We start from the raw sequence: 22,323 nt of genomic DNA on the forward strand, positions 1-22,323 counted from the left end.
GTTTTTAGCCAAAATCCAGAAACTGTGTCGTTTTCTAGGACATAGTTTCTGCAGAGCAGCAGGAGTTTATCAGAAATTCACCTCTGAGATTTAGGCGGGACTGCTGGTTCAGAGTAACCCTCCCCTCATTTCCCATCATCCCTCTGTTTGCACTTTCCTGCTAGCGGTGCAACAGAAATGGCAGCAGTATCAGATCCATCCATCCGTCCAGTTCTGATCCAGATTCCAGCTCAGACCAGGAAAACAAAGACCTTCATGGATCTGTTGGTCTGCAGGTGGATGACCAGAAAGGGGCGGAGCATGGAGCTTATGGACTGCAATAGTAACTTCTGCGTCACACGTACAAGCTTCTTCCAACAGTATCCCTGTGACCTCCTGTATCACAACAATTGGAATAAATAAAACACTCAGAAATGCAGTTTCAAGCTTAATTTTCTATATATATGTCCTCCCTCATGAGGAAAATGCCACGAGAACATGTTAAGAACAGCTAAAACACCATTTATATTGGAGTGGGTCTTTAAGGTGAGGAAATCTTAAGGGAGCAAAGATTCCTGCTGTAGGTGGAGTCAAACCAGTTTGGAGTTGATCTACATGGACAGATGCAGAGATGCTCGGCTCCACACTCGGATTCACCTCCAGTCCACCTTTCTAATGCCAGCTCAAAGCAAAAACTCAGTTACTACTCCGTTGGCTTCATGATATCTCATCTTCCAGTTCATAAATCCCATTTAGATTAGAGATTGATAATCCACTGATGACATAAATGTTCACAGACATATGGATTCTAGATGGGATGTCCAGCATGGAGGCTTTGCTGCATAAGAGGCTGCAACTAAAATCGATCTTATATGGACAGAAAGTTTTAACCTAAAGGCTTAACGTGTACAAATGAAAATAGCACTGACACAAACACACACATTCTGCTGCGAAGCCTATGCATCATCAAGCCTCGCCTAGGATCCGACTAAAGGGGAAGCTTAGCTGCTTTCTTTTTAAGTGCAGTAACAAAACAGCTTTTACTAGAATGCTTCACAAAAACTAAAGTTCAGTTTCACTAGAAGAGTTTTATACGAGTGAGCATTTAATTAAATGGAGTACACAACAGAACCCCTATTATTAAAATCCAACTGGTCCACAAAAAGACAGCCTCTCTGTCTTTAGCTTCAGGACATCTGATCAATCCAAGCTTTAATCCAGTGAACTCCTCCCTGATTGGTTTCTGCTCTTCAGTGTTCATCTGAACCGTCTTTGAAGCTCAAAGAAAGAAACCAAACCGTTTCTAAGCATCAAAGACGATCAACCAGCTGCAGGTCCAGAGAATTCCGTCATTTGACGTCATTCATGGGACCGTTCAGTGTTTCCTCATTTCTCAGGCATTCTTCATAGACTCACCTGTCCAGCTCCTGCGCTCTTTCAGATGCTAAAGCTGCAATTTACCATTGAATATATATAAATCCCTCCATTCGGTGAGGGTTTTATGGGACTCAGTGTTTGATGCAGCGTCTAACTGTCTCACATGACAAACCAGAGCGCAGTTCTTTCACCGCTGAAACTGCAATCGTGAAGCATCTCCTGCTGGAGGCAGAGGTCTCTGGGGCTGAGGGAAAGGCTTTGGCCACCATGACTCACATGAGAGCACTCTGAATAATTCAGCGGCTCTCTGCACAGACGTGGTCAGAGTCATGTCAGGTGATGTGAGGACTCTCTCAGAGCAACGCAGTCCCAAAACAGTCCTGACTCTCTGGTTTCCACTTTTACGGGACATGGAACAAGTAACTTTAGGGTAAAAATGGACCACCTTTCCAACTGACTGTTCCTTTCATCTTGAGAAGTATATTTAAGAGCTAAAGGAGAACAGAAATGGAAACTTCTATTAAAATACGGTGATCAGCATTTTGCACGAGTCCATGTTGAGAAGAAATGTCCCACATCCAGGTATGAGACACCTGATGGGACTAATTCTCTTTGGGACCCTTCAGAAAACCTCCAAAAGTCTCTTTTCCTTGTTCACATTCTGCAAGTATGAGAAGACATTACTATAAACCCAACTGGAGTGTGTCCACTCCACCACAGGAACATTTTTACAATGACTGCATCATGACAACAGATCTTAGGACTTAAAAATAAAAGTCTCAGCAGCCTGAAGTCGTCTCTCTTCCTCTCCACCTGAAGAGGACTGAAACCAGTCATCAGCTGTTAAAGGTCAGACAGGTCCTAAGAGAGCCAATGAGAGCTGGGAGAAGTGAGATATGCGTTTGCTTCATCTTTTTAGGGAATTACATTTACTTCATGCTGTAGTGCCAGAAGACACGATGGTTGTTTGCTGCTTTTAGGACCAAACAGGAGGAAGTGGCCACCAGCTGAGAATCTTTGTTTCAGTATGGAAATGTGCAGGAATGTGAAAAGCTGCGTTCCATTAAGAAAACCTTTCAGCCGCTCCAAGAAGAGAGTTCAGGAAGCAGCAGCTCATAAAACTCCATCTACAGTCCTTGTGGATGTAAAGTCATCATCCCTACGCATTCACATGTTCCAGCTGAGCTTGTCTAAAAGAAGTGATTTCAGGATGATGCCCTCAGCTCTGTGTGACCTGTTTTCAGCCATAATTACCTAAAAATCTGTTTTAGAACTGTCAACTTCAAAGTTCTGACCTCCACATTTCGCTGTCAGACGTAACAGGAAGTGGCTGCAGATCCTTCAAACGCCGAGAAGAGGCTCTTCTAACATGCAGACGGTACTCTGCATCTGCTCTAAGAACACGCTGCTGTCCTGATGCCACTTTCAGAGCTTCAAACCTTTTCCACCACACAACAAAATGAGGAACTTTCTGCTGCAGGAGCGCTGCAGTTGGTGGAAACTTTAGTCCACTGGGAAACAAGAAAACATGAAAAATGGGTCAAGAAAGCAGTTTATGATGAAACTATTTGTTGTTAGGTTTGATTCTTACATGATAAAAACACTTGACTGAGAAGACCTTCATGCTTAGAAGTCATAGACTGTTTGCATTTATGGACGATCATCCCACTGTTCACCTTTAGCCGTTGCCATGGCGATGTTTGCTATTTTAAATGTAACAAAACTCTCTCAATGACTGAAAAAGCTAGAAAAGATTTATCCGAATAAGGAATTTATCGGCTGCTTAATGCAGTCAAGTTATTTATTTAATATCACTACATGTCTTGTTTGGGAATTATTTTTTGCAGCGTAACATTACGTGTCTGTATAAAGAAAGGCGGAGCCTCCTGCCCCGCCTTCTTCATGGGTGTCAGGCTTCATGGCTTCATGGCTTCATTTCACACACCTAGGTCCGGACAACTAATGGGACTTTAACTTTTCTCCTTTTTACTTGGATTCATGTTGTAGGCCGGAACCCCACAGTGACTGTCCCACATGACCTTAACCCTTGACCCAACCAAGCAGAGTCCATCGGTTTAAGTGAGGTCACAGCAGTGAAGCTCTCTATCAGAAGAAACCAGGGACAATTTCTAGCGCCAGTCTACTTGGACCTGCAGCCGAGTGCAGGGCTCTGTGGGTCTTCGACAGCTGCGTCCACATTTAGCCCATCTCTGTGACGACGCCGTCCTTCTGCCTCCAGCTCTGATTATTTTGGTGGCAGACAAAGCAGCTGGGCGCCACATTCAGCTATTTTAGCTTCCCTGTAACTGAATATCAGGCTGGAATGAAGTGACGCTGCTTTGAGGAACATGCAGGAGGCTTATGGGTTTGAGCTTATAAAGTAGAAATGAGACTGAAAGCTGGACACTGAATACTCACACTGCTGTCTCAAACTGCCCTAATCTAACATCTCAGCTCCACAACAGCTCATAAAAATGACTGAGCAATAATGCCTAAATAATACCTAACGTAATTTTTGACGAGTGTAACGATTATTCAAATTAATCAATGAATTCATTTAATTCCTACGATCCAACCAGAACAATCTGTCTGAGGAAAGGTGTCATTGAATCAAATCGACCTAAAACATTATAAAATAGTTTAAAAAATGAAAGAACTCAATTATAACGATCTTACCATCTGGATTGAGGTACAGCAGGTTTATGTGACGATGACATAAAACCAACCAATCACAGCAGACAACACACACGTGATGTCATGAACACGGATCAGTCCCTCATTCCAGTCCAATGTGTGTTTGAATAAAGTCATGTGACCATCCAGTGTGTAGAATGTTCTAAGAATGTTCCCTTTGGATTCTTTGGATGTGGAAAAACAACAGGGACTTGATTTGATCACAACCTGAGTCACCTTCTGTCCTTGGGAACCTGCATTTCGGCTGGGTCAGGCCGACATGTGCGGCAGGATGAAGGAGCTTCAAAGCAGGTGAGCTCTTCCTGCCCTCCACAGCCTGTCAAAACACCGATAGCATCTCGCTAATGGAATGAAAAAGCTCCTGGATGTTTTCCTCCTGGTGAGGCGTTCTGTGCAGAGCAGCTGGTGCCTGCAGGTACCAGCTAGGAGAAAAATGTCAACAAAGACACAAATGACTTCTGCTCCTGCAACCCACATTTGAGGTCAAACTTCTTCCTGGACTCCTAGAGAATGTGATTCTTTTATAAATGTTTGCATGAGAGATGAAAAAGTCTAAAGAAAAGCTGTGAGGATTTACAGTTTGAAGAGATCCAAATTTACAAACATAGAGCAAAGACGTAGCTGACATTTTTTTTCTAACTTGTATGTTATAGACACTCACCGGCCACTTTATCAGGCACACCTGTCCAATTTCTCGTTAACACTGATTTCTAACCAACCAATCACATGGCAGCAACTCAGTGCATGTAGTCATGGTCCAGACGATCTGCTGCAGGTCAAACCGACCATCATTCAGATGGTAGGGTCAGAACAACATGGAAGCATGGATCCATCCTGCCTTGTATCAACGGTTCAGGCTGGTGGTGGTGGTGTCATGGTGTGGGGGATGTTATCTTGTCTCATTTAGGACCTCTTAGTCCCAGTTGAGCATGGTTCCAACACCACAGTCTGCCTGAGTATTGATGCTGACCATGTCCATCCCTTTCTGACCACAGTGGACCATCTTCATGCTACTTCCAGCAGGATAATGTAAGGATTCAGTGGTTTGGTTTTCTTTGTCATGTTTTTGGTTTCCTTGTAAGTAACACCAGTTTCTGGTTCATGATCCACAGCTGTCTTCAGTTCAGTTAATTACCCTCAGCCTATTTAAGTGTCTTGGTTTCTGTTCATCCTTGTCAGGTCATCTGCTCTGTTTTGTCACAGGTTTTTTTCCCCTCATAGTTTTGTCATGTTTCAGTTTGCTAATTAAATGTTTTAGTTCCTGTCACCAAGCTTGGTCTCCTGCATTTGGGTCCTCCACCACCAGTTCGCGACAGAATGACCTGACCACCTTGGACCCAGCAGGGGAGTTTTTCATCTTGCCATCCCATGCCACGTCAGATGAGTTCCTGCAGCATTGTTCATGCTATGCCCTACCACATCCAGCCAATCTGTTCCTGAGGGGGATTGCCGGGACCATCCTTCAAATCTCAAGTTTCCTGAGGAGGGTCGCCGGGCCCACACTTCATGTCCCCTGTCCCTGAGGATGGTCACCATTCATTCCCCCTTGGCTGTGTCTCCTGGTCCAGAGGAGGGTCACCAGTGCTGCTCCCCTTCATGGTTCCTGTCCCTGGGGAGAGTAATTGGGACCGCTCCTCTTCATGCCTGTTCACAGAAGGGGTTCTGATGCCCCTCACTTCCGTCTGGCTGCAGGAACCCAAACAGTTCTGGACTTTTTGTTTTCTGTTTATCCACGTCCCCTCCTCCTAGGGGTGTTTGGGCATCTAGGATCTGCCCTTTTCGGGAGGGGTACTGTAAGGATTCAGTGGTTTGGTTTTCTTTGTCATGTTTTTGGTTTCCTTGTAAGTAACACCAGTTTCTGGTTCATGATCCACAGCTGTCTTCAGTTCAGTTAATTACCCTCAGCCTATTTAAGTGTCTTGGTTTCTGTTCATCCTTGTCAGGTCATCTGCTCTGTTTTGTCACAGGTTTTTTTCCCCTCATAGTTTTGTCATGTTTCAGTTTGCTAATTAAATGTTTTAGTTCCTGTCACCAAGCTTGGTCTCCTGCATTTGGGTCCTCCACCACCAGTTCGTGACAGATAAGGCTCCATGTCATAAAGCTGCCCTATACGCATTATATGCAGTTTCATTAACGCACTTTGATCTGGTGATGTTCACACTGGACCAGCGCCAGACAAGCAGGTAGCAACAGGGAGGGAATTCTTCTTCTTTTGTGTCGTCCGCCACCTACAACAGGTACAGGCTCGGAGGGAAAAGTCAAATCAGTGGGATAAGAATTGATGTGAAAAGTCAAAGTGGTGCAAATCCTTTCTCCAGGCTTTTTGTTTTCACGGCTCTGTTCCTATAAATGTTCATATTTGTGTCACTACCAAATCGATTTTATGTAATTAAGCGTAAAAAAAGTTCATCCGTTTGAACTTTCAGCGCACGATCAATGCCTGACTAGTACGTAGAGCCCCAGACCAGACTTAAAAACTTTCATAGTGACGCGCGATCACGGCGTTCCAGCTGCAGACGCCTGAAATTCTGCTCTACAAACGTTTGCATGGACTTTCATTAAAGTAGCTGCTAGAACGGCAGTCGACACAGCTGGTATGACTGCACCTTCAGTCTTACCACCTTTGGATTTTAACTGTCTTCAGATTTTCTGGGATCTCTGGCTGCATGTAAAACACTTTTATTTCTCTCTGTCATTCAGTTTAGTGCTCCTCAAATGCGGCTCCATCGCCCACAAGCTGAGCGCCAAAGCACAGTTCAAATCTAGCTGGATGCTGGAGGCCTGCAGCAGCAGCTGACTGACTGTTGTTCTGTCAGCTGCAGCAGCAACAGTCAGACAGGAAGCTTCAAGAAACAAAAAGGAAATGCAAAAAGTAGAGACGTGTGCAGGCTGGAGTCACAGCTCTCTGACTGCTGACACGTCAACGTTTCCACACTGAGGGAAATTGATGTTTAGAATCCAGCTCCTCGTTTGGGTTCAGTCATCTGTCAGGCTGTTCCACATGCCAGCTTCTGATGACCTCTCATTTATATTTATATATATATATATATATAAAGACCACGCTGGTGTGTCCTCTCAGGTGGTTCCCTCCTCCTTAACTGATCAGAGTTTTATGGAAGGTTGGAGGCTACGTCTGCCGCCGTACGTTAAATTAACTCTGGGGGGCCTCAAAGCTTTTCACTGGGGTTTTCTTCTCCAACTACAGCTTAGTTTTTCTGATCGCAGATGTTAGAAAGAAATGTCTACGTGACACTCAGCAGAAATGAGACCGTCCGTCCATCTACAAGTTCCTGGGAGTACATCTAGACGATAAACTGGACTGGTCCACAAACACTGAGGCCGTCTACAAGAAGGGCACGAGCAGACTTTACTTCCTGAGGAGACTCAGGTCCTTCAATGTTTGCAGCAGGATGCTCTACATGTTCTACCAGTCTGTCATGGCAAGCACCATCTTCTTTGCTGCAGTGTGCTGGGGTGCTGGCATCAAAGCAAAGGACGCCAACAGACTGAACAAACTCATTAGGAAAGCAGGGTCTGTCATTGGCCTCAAGCCTGCCAAGCTGGAAGAGGTGGTTGGGGACAGACTACTGGCTAAACTGGGGACCATCATGGACAATCCCTCCCATCCCCTCTTCAGGGATGTGGACAACCTGAGAAGCAGTTTCAGTGGCAGGATCATACACCCTCGCTGTGCCAGAGAACGATACAGGAAGTCATTCCTGCCATCAGCCATTAGACTCCATAACTCATCTGGCAGACTCGGATGTACATGAAAATTCTAGTCACAGACTACACTTTTCAAATTGTATTTTACTCAATTTTTGTCCTGTTCTACTCACTGTATTTTTTGTGTCTGTGTTTGTCTTTACCCCCCCCCCCCCCTTTTCCTTAGTGCTGCTACTGCAACTAAATTTCCCTTCGGGGATTAATAAAGTTCTTCTTGAATCTTGAATCTGTCCATGTACCTTTCTATCTATCCGTCCATCCAATCATCCAACAATCTGCCCATCCGTCTGTCCATCCGTTCGTCCGTCCATCCATCCGTCTGTCCATCTTTACATCCATCCGTCCGTCTATCTGTCCATCCATCCGTCCATCCAACCATCTGTCCATCTATCTGTCCATCCATCCGTCCATCCAACCATCTGTCCATCTATCTGTCCATCCATCCGTCCACCTGTCCATCCGTCTGTCCAACCGTCCGTCCGTCATTCCATCCATCCATCCACCCATCTGTCCATCCGTCCACCTGTCCATCCATCCGTCCGTCCATCCATCCGTCCACCTGTCCATCTGTCCATCCATCCGTCTGTCCGTCATTGTTTCCATCCATCCATCCGTCCATCCATCCCTCCATCTGTCCATCAGTCCATCCATCCGTCCGTCGTTTCATCCATCCATCTGTCCATCCATCTGTCCATCCTTCCATCCATCCATCCATCCAGATCGAGTCACGTTTTTAGAGCCATGCTTTTCAAGTCACGGTTCACATCTAGTCACGGTTTTCAAGTCACCATTTAGATCAAGTCCACTTTTAGAGTCACGGTTTAGATCGTGTCACGGTTTTAGAGTCACGATTCATGGTCAAGTCCGGTTTTAGAGTCACGGTTCAGATCGAGACACGCTTTTCAATTCACGGTTAAGATCGAGTCACGGTTTTAGAGTCATGTTTTAGATCGAGTCCTGGTTGTAGAGTCACGGTTCAGATGGAGTCCGGTTTTAGAGTCACGGTTTACATTGAGTCACGCTTTTAGAGTCACGCTTTTCAAGTCACCATTTAGATCAACTCCACTTATACAGTCATGGTTTAGATCGAGTCACGCTTTTCAAGTCATGGTTCAGATCGAGTTACGGTTTTAGAGTCACGGTTCAGATGGAGTCACGGTTTTACATTCACGGTTTAGATCGAGTCATGGTCTTAGAGTCACACTTTCAGACTCACGGTTTAGATCGAGTCGCAGTTTTAGAGTCACGCTTTTAGAGTCACACTTTTAGAGTCACGGTTCACATCTGATCACGGTTTTAGAGTCACGGTTTAGATCGAGTCATGCTTTTAGAGTCACGGTTCAGATTGAGTCACGGTTTTACATTCACGGTTCAGATCGAGTCGCAGTTTTAGAGCCACAGTTCAGATGGAGTTTTAAAGTCACAGAGTCCCCTCAAGCGAGACCCGACCCACGCTCCAGACAGCCACCCACCCAGTCTACGGTTGGTCCAGGAGAGAGCGAGACAGGGTCAGCCACCCCCGCCCAGGAGGGGGACGCCCAAGAGAGTGTTGTAAACATGGCCCGACCAGGCTCACCGATAGTTGGAATTTTGAAGAAGGCCGGCGCTCGAGGACAAGGACCGGAACCCCCATCACAGGGACACGGACACCCCCAGGCTCAGATGGGATGTGAACCCTGGCCCCCGGTCTTGCCAGAGAACTCAGGGATCCCTCTCCCTGCGTGGAGAGCCAGCACCAAAGGGACACGGCCCCTGTTGCTGAGGGCCTGGTTCCCCCCACCAGGGATGGGGTAGGGGACAGATGGTCAGACGTCCTACCTACATTGTATAATGTATGTGTGTTTGCGAGTGTGTGTGTGTGTGTGTGTGTTGGAGTGTATATTTTTGGGGGGGTGAAGGGTGTGTCTACAATAGCAGGTTGGGATTTTCATTTCGTTCTGCTGGCTTCCCTTTTTTCTCTGTTCAGACATAAATGTCAATTATCTTCATCTTTATCTGTTAGCAACAAATCGAACATGTGACTGGGCTGAACACTGCACCCTGGCCCTCTCCACGATCCTAACCCCCTCTGTTTGGCATGACAAACCCTCATACTTTCCATGCTTAAGAGGATTTGGGCCACATTTCAGCCCCTGATTGCAAAGCCTCACTGCTGCACAGAAACCCCCCACCCAATGGAAACCACAACAATGGACCTCACCCCCGTTTCTGTAACCCAGTGAACCATAACGCGGCCCCACGCTCACCTGTTCCAATCCAGTGGTCCTTAAAGTAAGGCCCCCTTCCCAACAGGTCAGAGGTCAGGCAGCAGGACGTGACAACTGCAAAGACCAAGAAAGGCCGTCTGCCTCCACGCCGGCCGTGTCCTGCATTGTGCAGCGGATGTTTGCTGGCGAGGCCGTCCTTTGTGTGTCGCCGTGTTTATGGGCGTCTCAGCTAAACATTGAAACCCTTAAATCCCAGAGAAACGCTGCTGCTGCTGCTGACAGCCACTCCAAAACGAATGAAAGACAGAGGAGGAGGGATTTTTACTTCTATTTTCAGTTATCAATCTGCTGACATGGCTTTCTGTGCTGGCATATTTTTAAAGACCAACTATGTTGAAAATGGGGATTTTGGTGTTTTTAACATGTTCTGTAGCTTTTTTCCATGATGGAGGACATTTATAATAGAATTTAAGCTTAAAACTGCATTTATGAGCATTTCTTTAATCAAATCATTGTGAATCAGAAACAGATGAAAAGATACCGCTGGAAAAAGATTGTACTTGTTACGAACAAACTACACTGATCGGGCCAAAGTCTCCAAGCTCCGCCCCTTTCTGATCATCCACCTGCAGACAGGTAGATCCATGGACGTCTTTGTTTTCCTGGTCTGAGCTGGAATCTGGATCAGAACTGGACGGATGGATGGATCTGATACTGATCACTATTTTTGTTGCACTGCTAATGTTAGTTTGGATATGTGAGGGACTGTAAGCTAGCAGGAGCAAATGTAAAAAGATTTCATGGGATATCAGCGGAGGCTTACTCCATGCCAACGGCCCCGCCCACAATTCAGAGGTGAATTTCTAATAAACTCCTGCCGCTCTAGAGAAACTATGTCCTAGAAAATGACTCAGGTTTTGGATTTGTTCTAAAAATGTCGTCATCATCAGAATTTAAAGACCACTGGGAACACTTGAAAAACACACCAAGAGATGATCAGACTGGGACTTTAAAGACATAAAATACATCAACTCAAACTTTATTTGTATAGCACAGTTGTGTATTGTTTCCTCACAGTTCTTGCTGGAGCTTCCTGTCGAGTGAAACTGGTGATTTTAAAAAGTACACAACAGTGATCTGACACAGCCATGTCAACAACTGAGGACACACTGCAGGACATCTAACAAATGAATAGTGTGGAAGCCAAGAACAGCCTGTTTTGCCTGTTTTCTCGTGATAACAACATCTACTATTTACGTTTTTTTCCTGTGACAATAGACCAAGTCCTGAGTGACATGCAGTCTATGCATCCTTCCCCTTTCATGCATCATTCTGTAACCGTGTAGACGGCCTTCTCCTCTCACCTGACCAACCTTCTCTGTAAATGAAGATGACTCATTTGAACATTGTTTATGACTGACAGCATCAACGCTATCTCTGCCTGTCTTGGGAGGATTTTGGTGAGAACATGGAGAGAAACTATCAGTTGGATTTACATTTCAATAATGTGTTTTTTTAATTATATTTGTGTTTAATATTGCAATCAGGAGAAAGTGTGAATGTTGAACATGGCGCTGTATTGTTGTGTGAAAAAGGCTCTTCAGGATTTAGGCTTTCAGCCAAACTGAAGAGATCACAAGATCTCAAAAGCTCTGAAGGCCTCTATGGGTGGAAACCGTGTGAAGGACTCTTCATCAACACCTCACACATCAGAGCTTCCTCATAAAGACTCCTAACAGCAGGATCCGTCTTTGTGGCATTGATTGCAGCTTTTTCCATGACTCACCAGAGGAGCAAACAGAGAGAACAAAACGGCGGTCTCGGGCCCCTGGCCCTGCACCTTTTCTCCACCTCCTCCTGCTTTTCTGCCAGGCTGCTCACATTCTAGAGAGATGAATGACTGAGTCCACTAATGACAGGCAACGACTACCTCCTGCCTTTTTTTTATCTTTCTGTGCATCTCACCTTGTTATTATGGCCCCAACAACTACAGCAGAGTCAACTTTGAGGGTGCACAGGTCCAGCTGTTGCACACTCAGCCTTACATGCCCCTGCAGATGATCACACATCACTGCTGCTCCAGCGGGAGTTGAAATCCTTCACCACCCGGTCCAGACTCTGCTAAAGAACCTTCCAACAGAGTTCAGGTGAGAAACATTTTTGTGAGGTGTGCTGGGAAACGATCACCTTACAAAAGCAATGCAGAGATGTGAAGCACGGAAGTGTGAGTGTAGTGATAAGAGTCAGTTTCAACATGAAACCTGCTTTCAGATATGGCAGCTCGTCTCACGGTCATGAAAAAGGTGGCATCGGATGATTCAGGTGCATGAGACCCAGTCAGAGTCACTAAAGCATGAAGACAATCATTTAGAAACAAAGAACTGAAGGGAAATCTCTCCTCTGAGGACAAAGCCGTGCAGAGGTCCTCCTGTCAAACGGTCGTGTCTGTGAGCTGGAACTGGAGCAACAACGAGAAGAGGAACGACACAGGGAACAAGAGCATTCCTGAGCACAAAGAGCAGCCACCAAGGAACAAACAATGGAGGAGGAGGAGGAGGGCTGACGATGATGATGGTGCCAGAGCCTTCTCTTTCAACAAACTATCAAATGGTGCAGAAGCCCCTGTAAGCCTCCGTCTGGGAGAGCGCTGCATGTGTCTACATGTCAGCAGACCGCAGCATGCATTTTTCAGCTGAAACGTGGGGGGCATGAGAGCGCACGTCGCTGTAATCCAAGAAAAACAAAGTCTGGGAAAAGGCGCTGAGGCACTCCCAACACGCCTGGGACTCTGTCAGAAATCCTTTTCTGGATTTTGTCTGTTTTCTGCCACATTATGCATGTTACTCACTTTCAGACTTGAGGTTTGATGTCTTCCTCCTCAGGATAAAGACAGTTAACCCTCGAAGGGATGTGGAGGTAGACAGAAAAAAAGATGAATAACTGGATCCAGTGTGAACATCAGGCAGGTCCTTCTGACGCCTTACTTTTAGTTTTGGACATCAAGGATGAAGAGAGAGTCTCCTCATGTTAGAGCCCCACCCCCCGGTCTCTCTGGTCCACACCAGACCTGCTTTCCTCTGATGGTCCTCCTGGTTTGGCAGGTCTGGAGGACTGTAGTTCTCTGTCTGTTTTCACTTGCATCTGAACTCTGCTGTGGCTCACTTCAGTCTGAAAGCAGGTGGACTTCTCATGGACCACAGAGAGGAGGTGACCAAAACAGAAACAGAGTTTTGTAAAAATGTATGTGAAATTGATCAAATAATGTGCTTCATAATTGTCTGTCGTTGACCTTATGACCTCCTAGGTCTCCTCTGAGGAGGCCAGAGGAGCAGAGACAGAGGGGCCCTTTAGAAACCTCCAGGCCCCTGTGACCAGGAGTCCACCCACAGTCCTCCTCCAGGCAGCAGACGTTCAGGGCTCTGATCAGGCCCAGGCGGAGGGTCCTCTGCTGATTTCAGTGGAAACGTGCTGCGGTATGGGGGTGCAGGACACTGGTCAGACGTTCTCTCCTGCTTTTGTGATGTCATTTAAACCAACTCCTTTTTCTGCTTTTGTTTTCCGACTTTGAAAGCAAACAATCAGCATTATGCTGCAGAAGTCCAGGCCTGCCCGTCTTCCACTGAGGACTCCAAAGCTCCTCCCTGCAGAGCTCCAGCAGCGTCTCCGTCTTTACTGGGAACGCGGCTCCACAGAAACTGGGCCTTCAGGACCCAGATGGGTCTGCAGTTTCCTGACATCACCAGAACATTTCCAACTATGCAGCAAGTTCCTGGTTACGCTCACAGGCAGGACAGTAACATTCAACAGAGCCCAGATTCAAGACAATGTGGTCATGGAGTCCTTCAGCTGCCACATTAGTTCAACAGCACGCTCCAAGAGCTGCAGGTAACTCTTTCTGGATCCAGAACCGTAAAGTTCTGCTGCAGAGCAGAACCTTCTTGTGACTGGAGGCAGCTTTGCTGCAGAGCTGCCTTCTCCATGCTGGATGGGTCTGGGGTCTTCTGCTACAGGTCTGCATGTTGGTGAAATAAAGGTCCCACTTCTCACATCCTCTCAGTGGTTTGTTTTTCCGGACACACTCTTCCAAAAGCTCACCACCAGAAAACCCTCATGGAGGTAGAGAGTCCAATAAGTGCCTGACAGCCCACCAGAGACAGAACCGTCAGACCCCCGGTGGATGTCACTGAACCGCTGAGCAGGCTGATGCCGTCACCAAGGCAACGATGCAGGAATGACGGGGTTCTTCTCCTAACAACAGACCACTGACCCCCCTCTAACTGCTTCATTATTGAGGTCCACACTGTTCAATGAAGCAAGACTTTTCTGACATAAATGGAAAACATAGCCAATTAAAACCCTTCCCCTTTTCCCAGTGGGAAGAAAACCAAACTATGGGATGACGTCCTGCATGCGGACCAGCTGACGTTCATCCAGCTTCTTCTCACATCGAACGCTACATGCTAATCCATGTGTTCTCATAAACACCTTTCTACCATGATTTAAGGCCTGAAGCCCTTTCACAGCCTCATTCTACCAATTCCACGTGCACGCACGCACACACACACACACACACAGTCGCACACTGGTGGCGCCACTGCCTCACATGGTGCAAACCTCAACCACAAGGAGCAGTGTGGCGTTCACTGCCTTGCCCAAGGACACTTTGACACATGAGCCAGTAAAGAGGGAATGGAACCTCGGATCCCCTGATCAGAGGTCGACCGCTCTACCTCCTAGCTGTGGTGCAGACGGATGTTCTGCTTTCTGCAGCTGCAGCAAAGCCGGGGGGGGGGTTGTAGATCTGATGACATGATTCTTATTTAGGCCCCCCATGAACTCTGAGGGTGTCTGCTTCCCCGCTGCAGGAGCATTCTCTGGAAAAGGCCTCACAGCACGTCGGCTTCTTCAACGTTCCCGTCCCAGACAAAAGAAGAAGAGCGGGCGGCCCACAAACCGCAGGACGACTCGTCCAGACTTGCTGAGAACCACAGAGCCCAGAAAGAACCAAAGCAGGAAGGCCAGAGAGCTTTGAGCAGACAGGAGGAGCATTTAAAAAGACGAGCGTCCCTCGTGGACAACGGCAACAGTCCAAGCGGACAGACGAATTCTGTGGAAGAGACCTTTTGTTGTTCCCCTCACTGCTGCTGGACAGAACGACTGACCCGGGTTGACGGGGTTACGAGCAGGAAGGTAATGTTTCAGAAAGAATCTATTGCAGAGCAGCCACGCCACTGAAGAACACATGGATATTATTCATATTATTCTTCTAGCAGTTTTGAAAAATGCTGCTTAAATTCAGACAAACCATTTTTTTCACGTCTCTAAAATCCAACACAGATCTGAACCGTCCAAACGTGAAGTTTTCCTCTAAAAGGTCTTTGAAACCTTCTCTCACATGTCAAGAAGCAGAAAAACACACAGCTTCTCCCCTGCAGAAAAAAAAAACTCCAGCTTTTTGTCTGCTGCTTTCAGTCGGGGTAGGGGGGACATCCTGTGGGGTCTAAAGGAGGAGCAACAGCTTTGTTGTCTGCCAAGAAAATCAACAGGGGGGGCTAGCTTTTAACATTTTACCCCCAGAGAAACATCCATCTCCTGCTGTCATCATGAGCCTATCTGACGGCCCACAATGCCCTGGGGCTGCTCTGCTGGGAGTTAATAATCCCAGCATTTAGGGAAGGGGTGTCATCAGCCACAGAGCTTAAGGATGTTGGAATTCCTGCCAGTCTGCAAATAAATGGCTGATGATGATCAGGACAAAAGACTGAAGGGATTTCAGGGGTTCTTCCAGAATCCGCTGGGACCGCTCTGCTCAGACACGTTCTGGTTTCAACCACAGGCTGGACTGTGGGGCTTTTCAAGAACCCCAGACTTTAGGTTTCAGACGTGGAAGATCAGAGCTTCTGATGGAAGTCACTTCAGGAACTCTTTGGTTCTGTGACTGGAGCTGTCACGGTGTGGGATTTTTGATCACCGCGGTGATGAACCAGCAGGGGCGCGGCCTCACGGTAAACCACACCCCCCACGAGACTGCAGACCCTTTGTCACCTTTCTGGTAGCCATGAAGCCTGACACCCATGAAGAAGGCGGGGCAGGAGGCTCCGCCTTTCTTTATACAGACACGTAACGTTACGCTGCACAAAATAGTTCCCAAACAAATCATGTATTGATATTCATGGAAGTCTAATTGTGCACGTTCATGTTTGGTGTTACAGAGTGAAGGAGAACAGTAATAAACCCCCCCCAACACAAAATCCTCCGGCGGGCGGCCGTGTCGCGCACCTAAGGACGCACGCAGCTTGGAACGGAAATGAATACAATGAAAATGAATAATTAGAACGCAGTAAATTTGTCGTATTTCCTCACAAGACGGAAACTTCTGTTGTAGAATGAGGATGTGTGTGTGCTGCTGAAACAGCACACGTGTGTGTGAGTAGAGGGAGTGAAGGAGAACAGTAATAAAAGGTTTCCCCCAGAAACCATTGAAGTCTAAACTCAGGACTAGAAAAAGTAAATTATCAGCAAATTGAATGTGTTTAATGTGTTTATTATAGTTCTAACCAGGCACCATATGCAAAACTTACAAACAAACTAAAAAAAAAAGTGCGGTGATGAGGTTCTCGTCACACCCCCACCCACCCGTGACCTTAAGCTTCAGAAATCTTTGGTTCTGGATTTCTGGACTTTTAATCAGTTTAAGCTTAAACTGCAGCAGGAGGGGGCAGACGTGTAACTGTTCGTGTAACTAATTCACAGATAACAGTGAATGCTGAGATCAGCTCCTAACCAGAGACTAAAAGCAATGGACGAATGGAGGAGTGACGTCGTCCATGGAAGATGTCGTACCTCCAGCTCTCTCCAAATGAGGCCAAATCGTTGCTTCCTGATACGAATGGCGCCATGTTGGAACCAGTGGGCAGTGATTGGTCCGAGTTCCTCCCAGTCATCGTATCTTTGGCAATGGAGACAGTAGTTGCCACAGATACGATGGACCAATAACTGTCGAGTGGTTTCAACATGGCGCCGCCCCTATCAGGTAGCAATGGTACTTCCTGTTTGGGAACACTAGAAGGGAGGGGCTGTCCATTATCTTTCCAGTCAATACTCCTAACTCAGGTGGGACACTGAAGACCCTTAGAGGTGACACAATGAAACCACCTCCATACGGCCTATAATCTAGGGGGGAGGGGGCTTTGTCAGGTTTGGCTATTAGCTGAGCAGCAGAGTGTATGACAAAGGCTGTACCACTCCAGCTCAGCCCTTCATTTCTCTGTTGTCTCCATGGAGCAGCTCCAGAAGAAAAAGGTTTATTTCCAGTACAGCGAACACATTTAGTCCACTGAAGCGCAGGACAGCATCAATGAGGGGCTCAAACCAAGAATCAGAGTTTGCTGAACAATGGGGCAGGGTCTCCCTTTGATCAGAGGTTTTAAATTAAAGCTAGCATGACTCAGTTTGACTCTTTGTTTCTGTCCATCCATCCATCCATCCATCTTCCTCCGCTTATCCGGGACCGGGTTGCGGGGGCAACAGTCTAAGCAGAGATGCCCAGACTTCCCTCACCCCAGCCACTTCCTCCAGCTCCTCCGGGGAGGACCCCGAGGTGGTCCCAGGCCAGCCAAGAGACACAGTGTCTCCAGCATATCCTGGGCCTTCCCTGGGGCCTCCCCCCAGTGGGACATGCCCAGAACACCTCTCCAGGGAGGCGTCCAGGAGGCATCTGGACTAGATGCCCGAGCCACCTCAACTGGCTCCTTTCGATGTGCAGGAGAACGGTTCTACTCCCAGCTCTCCGCGGGTGACCCAGTTCCTCCCCCTCTCTCTAAGGGAGCGCCCAGCCCCCCCATGGAGGAAGCTCATTTTAGCCGCTGGTATTCAGGACCTCGTTCTTTGGGTCATGACCCAGAGCTCTTAACCATAGGTGAGTATTGGCAAGGAGATCCACCGGTAAATTTAGGGCTTTGCTTTTAGGCTCCGCTCTCTCTTCACCACAACGGACCGATACAGCGACCGCAGAACTACGCACGGTCTGTCAATCTCACGCTCTGGTCTTCCCACACTTGTGAACAAGACCCCAAGGTATTTAAACTCCTCCCCCTGGGGCAGGGACACTCCACCCACCCAGAGATGGCAAACTACTTTTTCTCTGGTCGAGAACTGTGGCCTGTTTGTTTCTGTCTGCAGCTCTAATGAACTTTCTGCGACAAATGAACGCTCCACCTATACTGTCTTTATTTTCTACAGACTTTACCGTAACTCAACACAGATGTTTTACAGGAAAAGAGCAGACAGGCGTTGGGTTTTCCTGTTTTCACACTTCAAAATAACCTAAAAGGATGAAGAATGTTTGGTTTGGTCTCGGCACGAGAAGAATTCGGAGGAAACACCAAGACTTTGTTCAGGAGAAGATGACAGGAGCACAACTCCACTGAGAAATAATGGGCTTGAAAGCAGAAGGGATCCAAAAACAGCCCATTTATCCAACGGCTGCATTGTCACAGTGTGTGTGTCAGATGGCTCTGACACACAACCCCATCACACAAAAACAGGCTCAGAAAAAGACTACACTGACCAACCGGACATGTACCGAATGCTCCAGCCCCCTCCAGCACGAACTTTCAAAAGATATGTCCAACTTATTTGTCACTTTAACTAAACATCCAACATTTTTGCCCAACTTTTGTTCCTGCAGAATCTGCAGACAGCGAGAGAGAAGCGTTTGGTTTTCCTGCGTTCTCCTTCTCAGTGTGTCATTTTATCGTTTTGTCGTTCTGTTCAAAAAGTGTTGATTTGGAACCAAGAATGTCACTTTTCACCGTTTCTTTATCGCTAAAGAGAAACTTTGCTGTTTGAGGTGGTTAACTGCATTAAGACACCTGTCCAGCCCATTCAATCATTTAGACCCCAAATAACATGGCCAAGACCAAAGAGCTGTCCAAAGACACCAGAGACAACATTCCAGATCATCCTCCTACGATGAGGGATGTTGGGGTTCTGCTGTTTCTGCCACATTTACAAAACAACATTAATGGTGGTTTTCACGTCCTTCTGCATCCTCTTTAGAATGCTCCTTTCTGATGGTAACCACTGTAACTACATACTTGTAATTTACTACCAGCTAATGTCAACCTGACATCAGGTGGACGTCTGCAGGAGTGCCCTCAAGTTTAAAGCCACACTAGCTTTTTTGGAGATTTTGCTTTAATTGGAGACATCTCTTGAATTAAAAGATAAATTGTTCTTTAATGTAAAAATAGGGAGATAATGCTGCCATGTGCCCCTCCCACAGAGTTCAGAAAGAGCTCTGTCTAAGACAAATTCAACTGAGGACTTGACTGAAACTTTGGCCAACAGAAAGAAGAGATTCTTTCTGAACATATTTATTTATTAGTGGAACTGATTTGATGCATCTCAGATGTGAAAATGCCTTTTACTCTACACAGAAAACAAAGATTGCTTGTTGCATTTTATTCTCTGCAAATACACAACCAAGAAACTGCTGCAGCTGAGAAGCAGGACAAACGCTTTAAAAGCAATTAGTGGAAGCTCCTCCTATCAGAGGCATATTTAATAATTCAGATGTGGAAAGGCTACCACAAGGTCCTCTTCATCTATTTCTGCACATAAGGCAGCTTTGAGCTCGCTACACAAAATTGTAACCCTTTTACTCGTTACCCTCTTCCAAAATAATATTGGTTACTTCCATTTCAAAGTAACTCCTCACACTCACCATAATCCGTTTTGATGAAATGTCCTTAATCTATCTCTGCTTCCCGTCCTGGATTTGATGAAAGTCCATCCATCCATCCTAGCCGCTGGGCTGCAGCTTTAACATCACCACTGCCTTTTTTAAAGCCAGTTCATGTCAAAAAGTGTTTCACTTCACAACTGAAGAGGTTAAAACAGCTTCATGTATGAACCAGGATGCTTCCAACCATTCAGATGAGTCTGAGTCCATCTGCCGGGTGTTGGGGGGAGGGGGGCGTTACTCAACTTCAGAAATCTTTAAAATAATCTGACAGTCTGTTCATTTGAACAGTGAGACAAAAAATAAAGCAAATCAATTCCTTTATATAATTCTTTATTTCTATAAATTCAAAAGAAAAGTGTTTGAACCCTCTCTCTGGAAAGACTTTGTGACTAAACCTTCCTCATCAGCACAGAGGTCTGAGGTTCACTGTAGTGGATGATCAGGTTTCTGCACAGATCAGGAGGAATTCTGCACCTCTCTTTTTCACAAATGATTACTACATCATTCAGATTTGCTGGCTGTTGCTTAGCAACTCTGAGCTTCAGCTCTCTCTGAGGTTCAGAGACTGGCTGGACCAATCCATGACCTTGATCGACCTCTTCTTCAGTCGTTCCTCGGTTGTCTTGGCTGCATGTTTGTGTCATGATCCTGTTGGAAGACCCATCCACCGCCTGTTTTAAGCCTCCTGGTGGAGGGAAGGAGGTTGTCACTCAGGACTTGGCGGTCTATGCCCTGTGCAGAAAAACTCCTCCAAACCATAATGTTTCCACCTCCGTGCTTGACAGAGGGGATGGTGTTTTTGGGGTCATTGGCAGCATCTCTCTTCCTCCAAACATGAAGGGTTGAGTTGATGCCAAAGAGCTCCATGTTGGTCTGGTCTGACCACAGCACCGTCTCCCAATCACTGCTCTTTGACCAGCTTCAGGTGGGTCCGTGCATGTGTCTTCTTGAGCACGGGGGACTTTGTCGGCACTGCAGGATGTGATAGTTTTCTTGGGGTGTTGGTTCTTGACTGTGGTGATAGGTATGCGCTCCTTGCCAACAGGCTAGCTGTTAGAAATGACAAAATTGGCCAATCCGATTGTAGTTTTTACGGTCATCCTTCAAGCATACCAACACTGTGTCATGTGCACGTCCCGTGTATGTGGCAGTTGGTAAGGGGCCAGTACGAAGGACTAGAATGCTGCGTAAGGCCGCCGTAGGACAGCATCAACCGTACATCACGAGTGTAAGGATTCCCAGAAGCAAGTATTTCAGTGCATCAAAATCTCACTGAACTACTATAAACAGCTGTTGGGACAAACTACAGGAAGTTGGTGTTCCTGCATTCCAAACGCAAAGGTGTTGGAACGAAAGCTTGTATTCTTAGGGGGGCCGGCAGGCAAAAGTCTAAACAAATGCTGAGGGGTCGACCTCTGAAGGGCAGATCGCAGCTTCAGTGCCAGCCCATGTGTCGAAGTGTCCTTGGGCAAGACCCTGAAGCCCACATCGCTCCTGGTGGTTATGGGTTGGCGCCGGTTTTTGGCAGCGGAACCGCCATCGGTGTGTGAATGTGTGGGACTGTGAAGCGTTTTGGGCCTTTAGGGTAGTATAGCACTATAGAAGTACACACTATAGAAGTACACAACATTTACCATGTTTACCATTTCGAGCGGACAGACTTTGTGGAGATTGAATAGTAGGAAGGAGCTAAAGAAAACTGTTCATGGGCTCAAACCCGTATGTTAAGTTTAAATGATGCCCCCCCCCCTGCCACGGAGCATGTGCTTAACAAAGCAGGGGAGGGGGGGCACAGGGAGTCTCGGCAGGCTCCTCCCTGCACCGCTGGAGTTGTGACGGTCATATCAGGTGCTGGAGGTTGGTGAGGAAGACTCCGGGAGGCCTGCATGCTTCGCCTCTGGGATCGGCCCCCACCTGCCCAGGTGTCAGGGGGTTCCCTACTTTGAACTGCAGAAAGGCTTTTTCCCCCGACTGTGTTCAGACATGTTGAGACGTTCCACCTGTTCCCTCCAATCTGATTTTTCTCCCACAAGCCCCCCCGCCCGCTCTTCCTCCTTTCCCTCCTCCTCCCCCCGTCTAAGCAGCAGTCAGCCCTTCAGGTCTCACTTCCTGGCCTCAGTAATTATCCCTTTTCAAAGAAAGGCATCACAGGAGCGGATGTGTTGCTCTGCTGTTACAGGACTGCAGGTATGTTCCCGCTCTGCTGTAATTACACTGATGACCCCCCCCCCCCCCCATTCCACCTGGGAGACCCAGCTTGACTGTTTAAGGTGGACAAACAGCTGCTTCTGTTTGGAAGGGATTCCATAAAAATAAGGATCGTCTGAGGGGCCAAAAGGTTTCCTCTGCTTTGTTTCTATCTTCAGTCTGCCCCCCAGGATAAAAAATATGCTCACACAGCGTTCAGACTGCATTTTATTGACCCCCTCTAGGGAGTGGAAACCCACCGTCTGGAGGTGAGAAGATGTTTGGTGTCTCGTCAGAAACATTGAGCATCTCTGTAACGGTTCGTTTTGACACAGCTAAATTTTGACTGGATAAGAGAACTGGACTGAGTGACCCCGCCCCCCTGGCCTTCCAAACAGGAAGTAC

The 22,323-nt window shown here is 46.9% G+C and overlaps 1 protein-coding gene across 2 annotated transcripts in view; it reads right to left on the bottom strand.

Annotated features, from left to right (window-relative positions):
* Positions 1 to 22,323, bottom strand: part of fras1 (Fraser extracellular matrix complex subunit 1) — a 144,419-nt gene that overhangs the window by 116,341 nt on the left and 5,755 nt on the right. The window lies entirely within an intron of this gene.

Source organism: Oryzias latipes, chromosome 9 (genome assembly GCF_002234675.1).
Source record: "Oryzias latipes chromosome 9, ASM223467v1".
Classification (NCBI taxonomy): Eukaryota; Metazoa; Chordata; class Actinopteri; order Beloniformes; family Adrianichthyidae; genus Oryzias; species Oryzias latipes.